This window comes from Hoplias malabaricus, chromosome X2 (genome assembly GCF_029633855.1).
Source record: "Hoplias malabaricus isolate fHopMal1 chromosome X2, fHopMal1.hap1, whole genome shotgun sequence".
Lineage (NCBI taxonomy): Eukaryota > Metazoa > Chordata > Actinopteri > Characiformes > Erythrinidae > Hoplias > Hoplias malabaricus.
The window spans coordinates 22,997,888-23,013,564 of record NC_089819.1 but is presented as its reverse complement, the minus strand read 5'-3'; the positions used below and the strand labels follow the sequence as shown (position 1 = coordinate 23,013,564).

The following is a 15,677-nucleotide window of genomic DNA, read 5'->3' as shown; positions in this document are numbered from 1 at the left end:
ATTATGTTTTTTTGTTATTCTTTATAAATAAGATTAGAAAATAACTTTAATCCAGCACAGTGTCAACATTTTTAGCATTTAATCATTTTATATCAGGCTTTTACTCATTATTATATCTCTCAGAGTTGTTGGTAATATTTGTATTAGTTTGTTTTTCACAATAAAAGTCTCTGTGAGTGTAAAATCTGTTTGAGGAGATTATAAATGAGTTATATCCTGTACAGGACAGTAATCTGAGTGGTCCCATGGTGGAACAGCAGTGGTCTACAGTCAGTGGTGTGCCAGCCTTTATATGCCGGTGGACTGATATATGCTCGCTGTCTGGGATTTTGTAATATATTTGCTGCTTTTATATTACCCTCAGATGTATTCAAAACTTCTGCACCACTAACATTTTTACTCTGTAGAATCTGAGCATGAATAAACATGTTGTAACCAACCTGGTCACTAACTATGGTATACCTCCTCCTATCCTCTAGGGGGCAGGAGGGAGGTTAACATGTCTAGGGGTATAAATAGACGAAGCCAAGTAAGAGTAAGAGAGAGTTGACCTACAGGCACATGTACGCTCTGCTTGGAAGACCTCCTTGTGAGAAACTTTAAGTTTCAGGCTCATTGTGAGTATGTATTACTTATGCCACAATGCTGATATCATATGCATATGCTAATTTAATGCTAATGCTAGTGCTAGGCTAAGCCTGTTTTTTATACTAGTATGCTAATGCTAAAGGGTTATGAACATGGTAGTTGGGGAATTCATTTCACCCTTTTATACAGAAGGAGGTTCTTAATGCGTGGATGGCTGGGAATTGATGAACTGCTTGGAGGTTTTCCCAAGTTCCTTCAAGTCTATCTTCCACCTGCTGCTCATCTTTTCTGGACTACATTACAACTGGTGGGACTAATTATCTCCTTTTCCGTTAAGGATCTACCCAAACCTAAGCCCATGCTCCTATAGGATAATAGATAAAAGGAAAAAGGAAGGACAAAGACAAAGGACTGTGTTTTGAGGGGTTATTTGTTTGTGGGTTTTTTCTTTTGGTTTATTTGATTGATTGGTTGGTTTTGTATAGGTTTTGTTTTTTGTTGTATGTTGATGCTATATGAATATATAATTTTTTTTGCTTATAGTTAATGTTGTTAATGAGTATAATAATTAGTAAATACTATAATAGATAAAAGGTCTCATTTCAGCTACCTTGTCTTATTTTAACACTGTAGCATTTATGCTGTCCCATGTGGTATCCCCCTCATATTTTTTGAAGCAAACATTCTAACAATATCGTTTAGGGTAATTGTTACATAGTGGCGCCCGAACAGGGACCTTCGGGATTCTAGCTGTTATTGCTATTTGTGTTCATAACTGTGTCTTGTGTTACAACTGTCCAATGGTTAGAGATGAAGGTTGGAGCCTCACCCCCACTAGATTTCACAGCTGGACCATTTGTCACACGTCGGGATGCACTCAGTGAGATCATTGATACCTTGAGTGACCTGTACATTGCATCTGAGGAAGAGGAAGATGATAGGAGTTCGGTTGGCCAAGAAGAAGCACCTGACTGGCCACTACCCCCTCCACCTCCACCGCCAGAGGGCAGGGTGGTACCACCGGTTCATTCCATGTTTCGCTGAAAGAGCGGCCGCCCTGAATGCCCTGAAGAAGAAGAATGCTACCTGGATATGGACGGAAGAATGCTCAAGAGCTTTTGAGGACATCAGGCAAGCCTTGATCACTGCCCCAGTCCTGATCTCCCCAGACTTCAGTAAATCCTTCCAAATTCAGACGGATGCAAGTGAGGAGGGACTTGGTGCTGTACTCTCTCAAGACAGATGAGCAAGAGCATGTCATTGCTTATGCCTCAAGACTCCTGCGAGGGGCTGAAAAACATTACTCCACTGCAGAGAAGGAATGCCTGGCAGTGGTGTGGGCCGTTGAAAAATGGAGGGTGTACCTAGAGGGACGACACTTCCAAGTGATCACCGACCATGCCGCACTCACTTGGGTTTTTAACCACCCTAAACCATCATCAAGATTGGCCCGGTGGGCCATACGTCTGCAAGGTTTTGACTTTACTGTCCGCTACCGAAAAGGAAGGTGCAACATGGTACCAGATACCCTCCCTCGCATCCACACTAGTCAGGTGGAGGGGATGGTAGCCACTTACCAGGTAGCTGGAGCAGAGGTGGAAGACTTGCCAGTAGATTGGACAGACCTCACTAGGGAACAAGAAACAGATGATTCTCTCCAGCCACTACGAGACGAGGCAAAAAACCCACAGGGGAGGCAAAACCGGATCCGTTTTGTATTTAAGAATGGTGTTTTATTCAGGGAGGTGCCCAAGCAACATCAGGGTCAAACCTGGCAAGTGGTGGTCCCAAACAAGTTCAGGAGAGCTTTTCTTCAATACGCCCATGACAACCCATTGGGTGGACATTTGGGGCAACTAAAGACACTTCTACGGCTATTAGAGGTAGCATATTGGCCTTCCATTCGGAAGGAGGTATGGGCCTATTGTCGTGGTTGCGAGATTTGACAAAAGTACAAACCACGCATCTCCAAGCTTAGCGGATTGTTACAGTCCACTCCTGTCGTCGAGCTGGGATATATGTTGGGTGTAGATCTCATGGGCCATCTACCCAAGAGGCTATGGCAGAATGAACACCTCTTGGTTGTGGTGGACTACTGTAGCAAATGGGTTGAATTGTTCCCTATCCGAGTTGCTAAGGCACCCCAAATCGCCCGAATCTTGAGTGATGAGATCTTCACCCGGTGGGGTACACCTGCCTATCTGGTGTCCGATCAAGGAGCTCAATTCACCTCCCACCTGCTCCATACCACCTGTCAGCAATGGGGCGTAGTGCAGAAACTCACCACAGCCTATCACCCCCAAACCAACCTGACTGAGCGAGTCAATCGGACCCTCAAAACCATGCTCGCATCCTTTGTACGGGATAAGCACCGACGATGGGACCAGTGGCTCCCTGAGTTTCGGTTTGCTATTAATACTGCATGGCAGGAGAGCACTGGGTTCACTCCAGCTGAGGTGGCATTAGGGAGGAAGCTCAAGGGACCATTGGAAAGACTTTTGAGTCAGCCACCTGACCCTGAACAGGCCGCCTACAAAGTCATCCAAAGGCAACAAAAACTGTTTCAGCAAGTACGGGCGAACATGGAACGAGCTCAGAATAAACAGGCCAAATATTACAACCGTCGCCATAAGAAAGAGGAGTTCAGTGAGGATGATCTGGTCTGGGTGAGGTCCCATCCTTTATCTCGAGCCAGTTCTGGGTTTTCAGCCAAACTAGCAGAAAAATGGAAAGGTCCAGCCAAAATCATAAAACAACTCAATCCAGTAAACTACCATGTAACTTACCTTAATAATCCCAAACAGGTCGACACCGTCCATATAGAACACCTCAAGCGGTACTATGGTCAGGCCGGGTCGACTCTTGGGGGGAGGGGTATGTAACCAACCTGGTCACTAACTATGGTATACCTTCTCCTATCCTCTAGGGGGCAGGAGGGAGGTTAACATGTCTAGGGGTATAAATAGGGGAAGCCAAGTAAGAGTAGGAGAGAGTTGACCTACAGGCACATGTACTCTCTGCTGGGAAGACCTCCTTGTGAGAAACTTTAAGTTTCAGGCTCATTGTGAGTATGTATTACTTATGCCACAATGCTGATATTATGCTAATATAATGCTAGTGCTAGGCTAAGCCTGTTTTTTATACTAGTATGCTAATGCTAAAGGGTTATGAACATGGTAGTTGGGGAATTCATTTCACCCTTATATACAGAAGGAGGTTCTTAATGCGTGGAAACTGGTGGGACTAATTATCTCCTTTTCCATTAAGGATCTACCCAAACCTAAGCCCATGCTCCTATAGGATAATAGGAAAAAGGAAGGACAAAGACAAAGGACTGTGTTTTGAGGGGTTATTTGTTTGTGGGTTTTTTCTTTTGGTTTATTTGATTGATTGGTTGATTTTGTATAGGTTTTGTTTTTTGTTGTATGTTGATGCTATATGAATATATAATTTTTTTTGCTTATTATTAATGTTGTTAATGAGTATAATAATTAGTAAATACTATAATAGATAAAAGGATAGATAAAATCTCATTTCAGCTACCTTGTCTTCTTTTAACACTGTAGCATTTATGCTGTCCCATGTGGTATCCCCCTCATATTTTTTTTAGCAAACATTCTAACAATATCGTTTAGGGTAATTGTTACAATGTCTTTTAGAAAAGTGGGATGCTTGAGAACAGATCAACTTAAAAAACCTTTCTTATTTTTTTGTGTTATTGACCTTTTTCGTTTCTTTTTGCCTAAAAGCAGCTAACTGAACGCAGCTAACCGTGTGGAGGACCAAGGCCTGGGATGTAAGTAGGAGCTGATATCTGAGTTTCACTCCCACATTCTTGCGTGGCCTCAGTGACATGGCTATGAACAGTGCACGGAGCAGACATTGCCCTTCCACAAACGCATTCTGACATATGCTAAACCCAGATAGCGCCATCAAATAATGTTGCCGAGCTCAGCTCCACACAGCTCTGCCAATGTCGACCCTGTGAGGCAGAACGTTTCCAAACAATTTTCTGTTTTTGCTTTGAAAGCCCATAGAGAGAGAATGAGAGAGAGAGAGAGAGAGAGAGAGAAAAAATATGAGAGCTTTGCATATTCACGGCCATAGCTGGAGGCTAGCATGGCCGCTGCTAGCTCCCTCATCTCCGGCAAAGCCCTTGACAAAGGTCACAAACTATTTGCCCAATCCTGTTATTAAAATAAAGATGGAAAGCGGTGCTGATCACTCTGCCCAGCAGCTAGCTCCATCATTTGTAGCCATTCCAGCATATGCTCATGAGATAATAAAAAATGTAGCATTAAATATGGTGGCAGATTGAATTTTGTTCCAGGGTACGTACAGCGAGACCATCTCTCTCTCACTCTTTCCTCTCTCTCTCTTTCATTTCTTACTCTATCTTCTGTGCATGGGACCTGTTTAATCCATGGCTGTTAATGCCATTGCTGATGATGATGTTTTTTGCATAATATAATTTACAGCGAGCCGAGGTCCATAAATGGGGGAGCATTGTAAAATATTTCCATTATGCCCAGAATGTCAGTAGGTAATAAAAGGCTTTACACCACTTTTTATGAGGCTCAATCTGTTGTTGTTCCAGGCGATTTTGGAATCTGTTAAAAAAAAAAAACGACGATTGTTTTAAACTCTTATTTCTTGGGGTGGAGGATGGTGGATGAGGGTGGACAAATCCGATTTTTTTTTTTTTTTTCTTTCAGATGCCTCGAGCTTCCTACCTTTTGACTGGACATTAAAAAGGACAGCAAATCCACTAAAGGGAAACCGTGTCATCTGGACATTATTATAGAATGTCCTTTTATATTGAAGTTATATATCTTTTCTTAACAGAGCTGTAAAGGTTTCACAGCCATTTAAGCAGCGTTTGAGACAGATTGATGTTTATGTCCTTACGGTTACAAATGAAATGTGCCTGACTTGCTGGCCCCCACATAAAGCAGAAATGAGCTTCATCCATCATTAACACGACTGATGAACTTACTGTTTTCCTGTGCCTTGTGTTTACAGCCAGCACAGTTGCAGCAGGCTGCAGTGATATCAAACTGTGGAATATTTGTAGACATGACCAGGACCAGGAAAGATCTATAAGACGAACCCTACGTCGACACATTTGTAGACACTCCTCAATATGAGTGAATTCAGCGAAGGTGCTCGTACTGGGGACACATACATTCATTAGAGTGCACAGCTTATTAAAAAAAAATGAAATATATACAAGATTAAGGCCTGAGGCCAAATGCTAGCTAGTGGGGTGTGGAGCTCCATCAACTCATATTCTAGAGTTGCAACATTCATTCATTCGTTATCTGTAACCGCTTATCCAGTTCACGGTTGCGGCGGATCCGGAGCCCACCCAGAATCACTGGGTGCAAGGCCCCGGAGGGGGCACCAGTCCTTCACAAGGCAACATACACATTCACTCACACCTACAGACACCTTTTTGAGTCGCCAATCCACCTACTAAAGTGTGTTTTTGGATGGTGGGAGGAAACCGGAGCACCCGGAGGAAACCCACGCAGACACAAGAAGAACACACCACACTCCTCACAGACAGTCACCCGGAGGAAACCCATGCAGACACAGAGAGAACACACCACACTCCTCACAGACAGTCACCCGGAGGAAACCCACGCAGACACAGGGAGAACACACCACACTCCTCACAGACAGTCACCCGGAGGAAACCCACGCAGACACAGAGAGAACACACCACACTCCTCACAGACAGTCACCCGGAGGAAACCCACGCAGACACAGGGATAACACACCACACTCCTAACAGACAGGTCCCTAGAGCTGTGTGACTGCGACACCAACCTGCTGCACCACCGTGCTGCCCTCAAAACTTCAAAAATGAAGAAATTGTGATAAGAGGATGTGTACAGATTTTGATCAGAGTTCATGTGGTAGAAGGTAAGCGATACAAACCATAACATGGACATGCAATTCAAAAATTCTCCAGCACTTTTATTATATTATTATTATTTGTAACCATTGTGTAGTATCAAAATTACAAGATTTATTTTCTTAAACAAACAAAAACAAACTAAATAAATGAAGTAGTTTAATTTAGAAAGTAGAACAGAAAATGGCAAGTGAGAAGATTTTATTGGTCATTGCATTCGTTTTGACTTCCATCAGGAAAAAAGCACTGTAAAAGCATGTGCATCCATTTGTTCTGATTGTGGGCATTAAATGTCATTTTAACAGTATTCAACAGGTGCCATAACATGAAAAAAGAATGGGAGAATGTTTGAATATTAAATTACATTTATGCTCTCTACTATCTCACACTCGTACACTTTAAAACGTGTTTGTCCCCTAATATTTAAGTGAAACAGAAATGCACATTTTGCATCCAAAAGCCTTTTGAGAATATCCAGCTTTAGGCAGCATATGCTGCATAATGCCTTCCCACGATACACCTTATCAGATTATACAGAAGTTGAATGGACTTTGAGTTTTCGGTTTTATTAATATAGACTGAATCTTGCCTCCAAGGCCTTGGTGCTCGGATGTGATGTAATCTCCATTCCAGCAATAGCCTCAAGCCCCTTCAGGAAAAAAAAAAAAATCCCACCAACACTATTACTATGCACCATGGGTCTGTGTGTTTATTTATATTTTTAAAATACGCCTGGGAAACATCTGTCTACTCTGGGTATAATCTCTCTGATGAAAATGTTCATGTTTTCTTGAGCTCTTTTTCAATATGGCCCTGCTGGTAGAGGCTTAAGGCCTCTGTAAGACAGGACGACTTGGGCCTCTGTGGTTGGTTTCACCTAAATATCCTCATCATGGTCACCATGTAGCAGAGGGGCCAAGAGATAAACATGATTTACAATTACAACTATTAAAGTGTTGCAATATGTTTCTCTGAGGATGAGGTGCTGTAAGCTGGGATGAAACATGAGGACAGCAGAAATAAGACTTTTAAGGAAGCCAGCAGGGACTAAAAACCTTGCTTAGTACACTGTATGTACAAAATGGCCCACTGCATTCATTGTGGACACAGATGTTCACCTGTGTGTACATAGTTTGTACAAATGGTACTCCCTAGAACAGCGGCACATGAGCCTAAGATCACACTGCCTAAAGCCAACTTTAGGCTACATGTATATAACAGTACTACTGGGCTGTGGGCCAGTGTAGCAGTAATTCAGAATGAGTTAGGATGGTGTTTTTTAATCCAGAACAAATCATCCAACATCAGATCTCACACCAAAACACACGGAAAACACACCAAACTCCTCACAGACAGTCATCTGGAGGAAACCCACGCAGACACAGGGAGAACACACCACACTCCTCACAGACAGTCACCTGGAGGAAACCCACACTGACACAGGGAGAACACACCACACTCCTCACAGACAGTCACCCGGAGGAAACCCACACTGACACAGGGAGAACACAGGCCCCTTACAGCAGTAAAAAAAATAAAATAAAAATAAAAACCATATTGTTCCTCTTCATTACCACCAAAAATTATTAGATGCACAAATTTCCACACACTTTAGGCTATACACAGTTTATCCGAAAGGGTTAATGTGTATTGGTCCCTCTTTCTGAACGAAATCAATTGGTATTACATTCTCTGTTGTCTTCTTGTCTTCAGAAATAACATCGTCATATCCATATTTTCATATTTCAGATCCAGCGACACAGATCCCTGAAACCATGAAATGAAGAGATTATTGGACCCAATATCCCATTATTGTTGGGCAGACTGGTCTGGACTTAATCTCATCAGCAGGACGGCACACACTTCCAACACAGAGCCTTGAATATGTTTTTTATTGTGATAAACGACATCACAGTGCATCACATAAACCCATCAGCCAAAACATTACAGTGAACCCCTTGTTTATACACACACTTTATCAACTCCATTCTTCATATAGCTGAACTCTGTAGTTCTACAATTACAGGTTGTAGTCCATCTGCTGCTCCGCTTTGTTAACCTTCTTTCACCCTGTTCTTCAATGACCAGGGCCCTGATTTAACGTCTACAAGGTGGATCGATAAGTGGATAGTGAGTGGACACAGAGTTTAAAAACTCCAGGAGCAGTGCTGCGTCTGATCCATTTGTACTAGCACAACACACGCTAACACAACAACACGTCAGTGTCACTGCAGGGCTGAGAATGAGCTCCCCAAATCATGTCTGCTCTGTGGGAGTCCTGTGAGGGTCCTAACCATTGCGGAACATGGTGAAAACAGACAAAGTATGCAGAGCAACACATGGACTACAGTCTGGAATTGTAGAACTACAACGTGCTCCTGTGGTCAGTTGAGCTGAGAGAATGGGCAGTGAGTGCAGAAACAATGAGGTGGTCATAATGTCATGGCTGAACTGTGCTTGTAGATTTTAAGAAAACACTATCCACATTTTCAAAAACATCTTGTCTGCACAGGAAGCAAAGCAAAAAAAAAAAACAAGTCACTGTATAATAACAGAACAAAAACAGCAGAAGTGCAGTAAATTGACGAGATTGGACGCATGGTGCCGGGTTTAATCCAATCTAAACTTCACTTCAGCTGGAGATTAAGATGAAACAAGATAGCCTGGATTTGGAAGAGATTGAGGGAGTCTCAGAGGGTGATGACAGAGATGTGCTGCATATTTTTCATCAACACAAACAGGATTATGAACCCAAGAAAACTTCATTAGATGCAGCTGTATTTAAGGCATAGGTTCTTAAATGTAAACTCTATAACGCTGGATGATATTCAGTAGATTTAACCCTTCCTAAGATGAGGTATAAGAGGATTTAACATGTCATAAACTTAGGCCTCAGAGAGGCCATAAAATAACCATGTAAATGAGACGTATGAGTCTGAAATACATTAGGAACCTTCACACAATGCAAATGTTCTTTACCAGTTTACGGGTTCTTCCTAGAGTTTATTAACCCTTAAAAGTTCATGACATGTAGGCCTTAATTATAAAACATCCATACATTATCTGTAAGCGCTTATCCAATTCAGGGTCACGGTGGGTCCAGAGCCTACCTGGAATCATTGGGCGCAAGGCGGGAATACACCCTGGAGGGGGCACCAGTCCTTCACAGGGCACTTTTGAGTCGCCAATCAACCTACCAATGTGTGTTTTGGACTGTGGGAGGAAACCGGAGCACCCAGAGGAAACCCACGCAGACACAGGGAGAACACACCACACTCCTCACAGACAGTCACTCAGAGCGGGAATCGAACCCACAACCTCCAGGTCCCTGGAGCTGGGTGACTGCGACACTAACCTGCTGCGTCACCGTGCCGCCCTATTTATAAAACAGTTTCCTCTAAATAACTATCCTGACATGCACAAGGTTTAGAGGTGGGGGAGCATCAGGGACTTTTGGGCCCCTGGATTTTTTGTCTCCACATTAATGATGTGAATGTAGATAATGCTGAGAGTCTTGAGCTCTGTCCCAAACTGCACCTTATTCACTACCTACCCTACATTTAAAAATCTGTCCTGTGAAGGGAGCAATGAAGGTCATAAATGATTTTTGACATTACCTTATATGAGTTTGGTCATTGCTTATAATCACAAGATGTTGAAGAGGACCACACCAAAATGTGCAGTGGACTGTGTTGTACGTTCACTACTTATTACAATGCCTTGTGAAATTCGTATACTGAATATGCCGCTACAAAAAAGCAAGAAGCCCAAAATAGTTCACTATACATTAAAAAGGGCACAGTTTCATAGCTTAATGTTATTCTTATAATAAAGTTTCATGGCTGTGGGGTGTACGTTGTAATAGTTACACTACTGTAAGTCGCTGTGGGTGCGAATGCAGGGGAGTGCAGTTTTTATAGATCAGTTGATTTTATTAAACTGATTGAAGCTTAATAAAATTATTAAATTCATTTAGAATCACATTTATATTAGCACCAGTTGTAAAGCTGGCCTTTATGAAGCTCAGTGCAGTGTTAAAGCCTGGTCAAGTGCACAGGTGAGAATGGGTTTCAGAATGTAGTTGTTTTCCATCACAGTCAGCACTGTCCTTTTCACTTTGCTCATAGCAATGACTTAGCAGGCTCTCTCTCTCTGTCTCTATCTCTCTCTCTCTCTCTCTCTCTCTCTCTCTCTCTCTCTCTCCATTTGGGACTGGAACTGATGCCAGGTTATTTTCAGCCTCAGCCCCATCGCCGCCGGTTCTTATCGAGGCATGGATCATATCCAGCGCACATGCCACGGCTCCAGGGGTCCGTCCTCTCGCTCACTCTCTCACTCACCGGTTGTACAAGGCCAGGTATGGCTTAGAGGGGATTCTCTTGGTCTTTTTTGATTTTTAGAAGAGTTGGAACGGATACTTATGCGCAAGGTGGATGAGGCCTACTCCTACAAAATATATGATGCTAATCAATAAAGACAAATCCATAACTATTGCATGTTGATATGTAATAAAACACAAATATTATAATACAACTGACTTTTGAACATTTTTGATTAGCGTGTAAAAACCTTGCTAGCTTGAATTTTATTTTTATCAATTCAATATTTTATAAAGGTAAGTCTTGGCAGTGACCACATTACCAAATATTTTATTGTAGGTATGAAACTAATAGAGGCCAGCTGGTGTAAAATGTTATGCTAATACTATATTAACTTGCATTTAATGTTAATATGGGGAGCATATATGTGTTAATATGTGGAGCAGGTTAGTGTCGCAGTCACACAGCTCCAGTGACCAGTTGTGGGTTCGATTCCCGCTCCTGGTGACTGTCTGTGAGGAGTGTGGTGTGTTCTCGCTGTGTCTGCGTGGGTTTCCTCCGGGTGACTGTCTGTGAGGAGTTGGTGTGTTCTCCCTGTGTCTGCGTGGGTTTCCTCCGGGTGACTGTCTGTGAGGAGTGTGGTGTGTTCTCCCTGTGTCTGCGTAGGTTTCCTCCGGGTGACTATCTGTGAGGAGTGTGGTGTGTTCTCCCTGTGTCTGCGTGGGTTTCCTCCTGGTGACTGTCTGTGAGGAGTGTGGTGTGTTCTCGCTGTGTCTGCGTGGGTTTCCTCCGGGTGACTGTCTGTGAGGAGTGTGGTGTGTTCTCCCTGTGTCTGCGTGGGTTTCCTCCGGGTGACTGTCTGTGAGGAGTGTGGTGTGTTCTCCCTGTGTCTGCGTGGGTTTCCTCCGGGTGACTGTCTGTGAGGAGTTGGTGTGTTCTCCCTGTGTCTGCGTGGGTTTCCTCCTGGTGACTGTCTGTGAGGAGTGTGGTGTGTTCTCCCTGTGTCTGCGTGGTTTTCCTCCAGGTGCTCCGGTTTCCTCCCACAGTCCAAAAACACACTCAAAATTGTACATAGGTGTGTGTGTTTGTGTGTGTGTGTGTGTGTGTCTGTCTTTGTTGCCCTGTGAAGGACTGGTGTCCCCTCCAGGGTGTGTTCCCGCCTTGCGCCCAATGATTCCAGGTAGGCTCTGGACCCACCGCGACCCTGAACTGGATAAGGGTTACAAAGAATGAATAATTTTAATTTCCAAAGTGTGCACTTGGAAATTGGTCAAAAATTCCGATAAACACACTCCCAAACCTTGTGAAAAGCCTTCCCAGAAGAGTTAAAGCTATTAAAGCTACAAAGGGCAGGCCGACATCATATTAATCCTATGAATAAAGAATGAGTAACACAGGTTCATATGTCTGCGAAGGCAGATAAGTGAATACTTTTGGTGCTTTATTAAAAATAATAACAATAATAATAAAAAATAATATATATACATATATATATATATATATATATATATATATATATATATATATATAATATTTTTTCGATTCAGATTACTAAAGGTGGAAATGTCTCAGATTTTGGGGATGACTGACTGAATTACAAAAAATGCTACAAAACAAAACAAAAACGTTACAAATGAGTTTCTGTGGTAAATCAAACATTGAATAAAAACTTACAGACAAGTTCAACTTAAGCCATTTTTTTTTCAGTCTTTTCCTCGCACAGTGAGTGAATGTGTGAGTGTGTGTCACCCTGTGAAGGACTGGCGCCCCCTCCAGGGTGTGTTCCTGCCTTACACCCAGTGATTCCAGGTAGGCTCCGGACCCACAGCGACCCTGCACTGGATAAGCGCTTACAGACAATGAATGAATGAATATCCTTCCACCTAAAAAAAAAACACAAAGCTTCTGAGCACAAACAAAGCAGAGAGAACAGTGTTTCCCTGCTGTCATAGCTGTCCCCTTTAAATAACAAAATCTAAAGGAAGCAGTTTAAAGTATAAATAAAATTGTCCCAACTGATTTTCAGTCACTGTCAGTCATCATTTTTTATCGCCTTAAAGTGAGGCATGGCAGCAAACACGTATTCACACTGTTCTTTACGCCATGAACTTTCTAAACTCATCAAAACACTTTTGAAGATAATCATGCCCCCTGTTAACTCTGTGTACTGTCTGCTCTTGTTAAAGAGTGGTTTGAGGAAGAGATGTTTCTTCAGTAACCTCAGTATCAAAATAGTTCAGTCAGGAAATCAAAGTATCATTAAGATTTATTAGGGGCAGTGGTGAAGGTCTAGGCCCCTGATCCAGTCTCTGCTCTGAGAGAGTGATACTGCGGCTGTGAATGGAGGTCATTATCTTTTCTCTGAATGATTTGTGGCTTGCTTCCCTTGACTCTGCCTGCAGTACACAAGGTTGTCATTCCCTTCTTATATTGCATATATATTTAGTTTTTGAATAAGTGACTGCCATAATGCAAAGGTATGCAGCAGACATAAAACAAGTGCGGACCGCGAGTAGAAAAGTCCAGAGAGGGCAACTTTTTCTCATAACTTTTAACTTCCCTGGCAGAGGCCCTCATTGAACTCTGAGTCTTGATACTACACTGATCAGCCAAAACATATAAACCTCTGTCTGGTGAAGTGAATAATTTGCTCATAATTGTGGCACCTGTGGGTGGGATAGTTTAGGTAGCAAGTGTCCAGTGAGCTGTTTAAGTCGATGTGTTGTTCGCAAGGAATCTCAGCTCTTTCTGCTAGTTTGGACTTGGTTAGATCATCTTCAGAGCAGCAGGTTTGGTGAAGTGTTCCCAATATGACAGCCGCTGTGAAATGGCAACAGGGTCATAATGCCCATTGCTCAATAATGCATGGAATGAAGGCTAACCCATCTGGTCTGATCTCAATGAAGACCTACTGTACCACAAACTTCAAACAAAAAGTTACTTTTGCCTTTGACACAAAGACGTCAGAACACACATTGCATCACAGCCTAGACAGTCCAGACAGCACGATAATGCTGACCACTATCCACCACCTAAAGAGCCTACATCTGGCTTGTTAGCATCAGAACTGGACAACAGAGCACTGGAAGGAGGTGGCCTGGTCTGATAAATCAGGTTTTCTTTTAAAAAATAATATGAATGTCCATCTGTGTATCAGAGCATTGCTGAGCTGGCGAAGAGATGGCACATGGATGCATTATGTCAGCAGAGGTATGTCATACTTTGGGCAGTGTTCTGATGGGAAACTTTGAGTCCTGTCATTCATTTGAATGGTATTTTGACACCTAACTAAAGATGACTGAAGAAGGTTGTATGTCTAATAAGCTGTTTCTGATACTGAAAAGGGCGGCACGGTGGTGCAGCAGGTATCACAGCTCCAGGGACTTGGAGGTTGTGGGTTCGATTCCTGCTCCGGGTGACTGTCTGTGAGGAATGTGGTGTGTTCTCCCTGTGTCTGCGTGGGTTTCCTCCGGGTGACTGTCTGTGAGGAGTGTGGTGTGTTCTCCCTGTGTCTGCGTGGGTTTCCTCCGGGTGACTGTCTGTGAGGAGTGTGGTGTGTTCTCCCTGTGTCTGCGTGGGTTTCTTCCGGGTGACTGTCTGTGAGGAGTGTGGTGTGTTCTCCCTGTGTCTGCATGGGTTTCCTCCGGGTGACTGCCTGTGAGGAGTGTGGTGTGTTCTCCCTGTGTCTGCGTGGGTTTCCTCCGGGTGACTGTCTGTGAGGAGTGTGGTGTGTTCTCCCTGTGTCTGCGTGGGTTTCCTGCAGGTGACTGTCTGTGAGGAGTGTGGTGTGTTATCCCTGTGTCGGCTTGGGTTTCCTCCAGGTGCTCTGGTTTCTCCCATCGTCCAAAAACACACGTTGGTAGGTGGATTGGCGACTCAAAAGTGTCCGTAGGTGTGAGTGTGTGAGTGAATGTGTGAGTGTGTGTGTTGCCCTGTGAAGGACTGGCGCCCCCTCCAGGGTGCATTCCCGCCTTGCGCCCAATGATTCCAGGTAGGCTCTGGACCCACCATGACCCTGAACTGGATAAGGGTTACAGATAATGAATGAATGATACTGAAAAACAGTTAAGTTCCACTTAATTCAGCAGGAAATTAAAGAAATGAACATGGGAGTCCTCAACATAGAGCTCGGCATATACTGAACAAATACTTCACATCTTGGTTTTGGGTTTTCCATCTGTTCGTCACCCATCCACTGCTTTATGTGCTATTTTTTGACCCACTGTAGTTGCCATCACTGGGGGTCTAGCCTCAGCCCTGGAGACCAGCCTGCTCTTATCAGATCCGTCCACTCTTATTCCTGTTATTCCCCACAAATGCACTTCAGCAGCCTGGTATTTCACTTTGTCAGCTGTTGTACATCACATTACCATTGCGCAACCTTAATTAGCAGGAAAAACTAAAGGCACTTTCGCCAGCTCACTTTGACGGCTCAGATATGAGCAGCGAAATGGAAGTCCGGGTGAACTACTTCATCTTCACCCTGTTAATCCACCCAGGGACAGGGAGAGATGTCAGCGATACACAGTGTATGGAACATTAGTGAGTATTTTCTCCGTTAGCATCCCTCGTGGTGCTTGAGGAGTCGTAGCTTTGTAATTAAATCAGAGAGGAGTGAGGGTACAGTTGCCATAAGGAGTTTATTTCTAGCCGTCCATGTTGCTGCAGGACATGCCCTGTTGGCTTGGTAAGGCTCTGAGTTGTGGGGCATATTTTTGCATTAGGCTTAAAGATAAAAAAGGAATGTCTCTTGCTCTTAAAGTGGTAGTTCACTGAAAAATCTTATATTCACTCAACCAGGACATGCTTCTGTAGTTTAGGAGCTAATAAACCGAGGATCAGAAACACCC

At 43.4% G+C, this 15,677-nt stretch overlaps 1 long non-coding RNA gene across 1 annotated transcript; it reads left to right on the top strand.

The window, feature by feature from the left end:
• Positions 1–3,585: 3,585 nt before the first annotated feature.
• Positions 3,586–5,394, top strand: LOC136676231 (uncharacterized). The gene is made up of 3 exons (XR_010796265.1): positions 3,586–3,652; positions 4,338–4,384; positions 5,304–5,394. It is a non-coding gene; the product is annotated as an uncharacterized lncRNA (long non-coding RNA).
• Positions 5,395–15,677: the final 10,283 nt, after the last annotated feature.